This window comes from Zea mays, chromosome 10 (assembly GCF_902167145.1).
Source record: "Zea mays cultivar B73 chromosome 10, Zm-B73-REFERENCE-NAM-5.0, whole genome shotgun sequence".
Lineage (NCBI taxonomy): Eukaryota > Viridiplantae > Streptophyta > Magnoliopsida > Poales > Poaceae > Zea > Zea mays.
In genome coordinates, this window is record NC_050105.1 from 94,243,255 (window position 1) to 94,246,622 (window position 3,368).

Sequence of the window (3,368 nt, forward strand, 5' to 3'; positions counted from 1 at the left end):
AATTACGAGAGAGACGTATAGAATTTGTGCATATTGTTAGAATCATCATGTGAGATAAACAAATGACCAAACAACCAAAATAAACTTTGTAGATCTTGAGAAGTTATAGAAGTTTATATTTGACAACTTTTTCATTTGAAGTCATATTGTCAACGAAAACTACATCTGAATTTTAAAAATTTAAAATTTGAATTTTAAAAACGACTTCGAAAGAAAAAACCACCAACATGAAAGTTGTAGGTATTGAAGAGTTATGAAACTTTATAGTTGACAATGTTTTGGTTTGAAATCATCTTTTATGCAAAACTATGTTTGAATTTTGAAATTTGAATTTTTCAAACCACCAAAATAGAAGTTGTAGGTCTTGAAATGTAATGAAACTTTGTAATTGACAATTTTTTTTATTTGAAATCATCTTATCATTGAAAAATTCGTGTCAAGTTTTAAATTTAAAATTTAAATTTTGTAAACGGTCTCGGATTAAAATAAAACTTGTAGATCTCAAAACGTTATGCAACTTTATAGTTGGTCATATTTTCAAATGAACTCATTTAGTACCTTAAATAATCAAATTACTCTCGGTTTGTTATAGTACATGTGGTGTGGTGGTTATCCCCAAATCTCTGGAGCAAAAAGGGTGTGGTTCGATTGTTCGTCCTGCACTATTTTTTTGCGGGCTTTCGACGTGGGGATGGTGGAGCCGTGGTAGCACCAGGTGCCCACATTAGGTTCTTAATATAATAGTATAGATATATATAGTTTAAATTTTGTGTATCTAAATATATACTCTAAATTTTGTGCAGCATAATTAATTAAAAGTTTAATAAAATAGTTAGTAATACATGATCCATAACTCTATTATAGTATGTCAATCAAAGTATAAAAAAGACAAAGAACATAAAATATAATATCCGTTGAACGATCAATCGATGCATGTATATGTCAAACCTAATTCGCTTGTAGACTCTGATATCTGAACCTCACCTCTTTATGATTCATCATATCGTCTGGCTAGGCAACTGTCGATTGCCACTGACCACTTGACTTTTCTCTGTCATAGCCCCACAACCAAAACCCAAAGAATGTGATCACGCGAAGCAGCAGAATAAGCGCCAACAACTTATATATATACTACATTAGATCTTGTGGATAATAAAATTTACAAATGTGAACTAAAGTTGTCACCTGATAGTTGGTGTGTACACGACAAATTTGACATGTACCGACGTAGGTTGACGAATTTTCATGGATCCTCGAGGCTAGTTAGATTTTTGAATTCTCTCATAAATTTGTTAGTTGTGTCATGAATACTAGAGTCATTATATAAAAGTTAAATATCATTAGTCGGATATTCATCGTCACGTCATCTTTATTATTTTGGTATTATTCTTACGTCACAACTTTAGTTTAATATATCAATTAGCTAGAAAATGGACTCATGAATTACTAAAATAATTTATAAAGAACTAGAATTATTATTTCATGTCGAGTGTTTAAACTTGATAATATTATACAAATATAAAATTAATGAATTAATCGGCTCTCTTTATATCGTAATTCTAGCTCCACCTATAGCCATGGACGACCGCTTCGTGCATAAGAGATGGTCGGTTGGCAACTATATGACGTGGTGCCACTGGCCCACAGTAGATTAGAATATAAACAGAGGGAGAGCATGTAAATGGAGCGGTAGAGACCACATGTGGCTGGTTGGACCTTATTTAATCCTAGATGATACACTTTGAGAGCCTAAAAATAAAAATTTGATACCTAAATATGACAAGATACACATGTGGCTGGTTGGACCTTATTTAATCCTAGATTGTAAGTATTTTGAGAATTTACGAACATGATAACACCCCGATACGAGTTGAAAGACTATTTGTACATTTATAATATCTATATCTATACTAATTTATAGTAATCTATTAAAAATTTAACGTAGGCACCTGTTGCTTCACCCTCCGTGCTACCACACCATGCAAAAAATAGTGCAAAGCGAGCACTCGAACCCACACACACCCCCTTATATACTCCAAACATTTAGAGATAACCACCAAACTACATACCTTAGTATTTATAAATAAATAAATAATTAATTAATTATATTTGAATACCCAATACCTATTTATTTATACTTCTATACTACTATATTAAGAACTTAATGTGGACACATGATGCTATCACAGCTTCACCTTCCACATTGATACTTTGGGCCCGCCCCACGCGCCCCATCTCCCGTCCCTCTCTCAGCTACTGTCATGTGGACACACTGACACTCTAGGCCCGCCCCACGCTCTTTGACTAGTTCTCCCGCCCCTCTCTCAGCTACTGCCATATGGATCCCAACGACCACACAACCAACTACTACGCCTGGTCAGCACCCGACCCCACCCACGCAGCTACCACACCGCGCAAAAAAAGTGCAGAGCGAGCACTCGAACTCACACCCCAAGCTCCGGAAATTTGGGGCAAACCACCAAACCGCACGTACCTTAGTATTTATAAATAAACAACAATTATATTTGAATAAATATCTTAATACCTATTTATATGATATATAAAAATCATAGCAAAGTACGGACAACTGGCTAGTCTATTATAAGAACCTAATGTGTGCAACTGGTGCTACCACGGCTTCACCCTCTGTGAGACCACACAGCTGAAAAAACAGTGCAAAGCGAGCACTCAAACCCACAACCCCTTGCTCCAAATATTTGGGGATAACCACCAAACCACATATACCTTAGTGTTTAGAAACAAACAATAATAAATATCTCATAATTGTTTATCTATACTACTCTATCAAGAACCTAACGAGGACATCTGGTGCTACCACAACTTCACCCTCCACGCTGACACTCTGGGTCCGCCCCACACGTCCCGACTGGTTCTCCTGTCCCTCTCAGCTACTGACCTGTGGAGACACTGAGACTCTAGGCCCGCCCCCATCTGACTACTGTCCTGTGGACCCCAGTGCACACGCAACCAGCTATTGTGCCTGCTCAGCATCCGATCCCACCCACACAGCTACCACACCGCGCAAAAAAAAGTGCAGAGCGAGTACTCGAATCCACACCCCCATCTTAGTGTTTTAAAAAAGTGCAGAGCGAGTACTAGAATCCACACCTACCATTTTGGGGTAACCACCATACCACACGTACCTTAGTGTTTAGAAATAAACAATAATTATATTTGAATAAATATCTTAATACCTATTTATATGATATATAGAAATCGTAGTAAAGCACGAACAACTGGCTAGTATATACATATATATACATACATAGATAGATAGAGGCACACACATGTGGCCCAAAAACATGTAGCACTGCCCTGCCTATTATGTCCAATTATAATGCTACCTA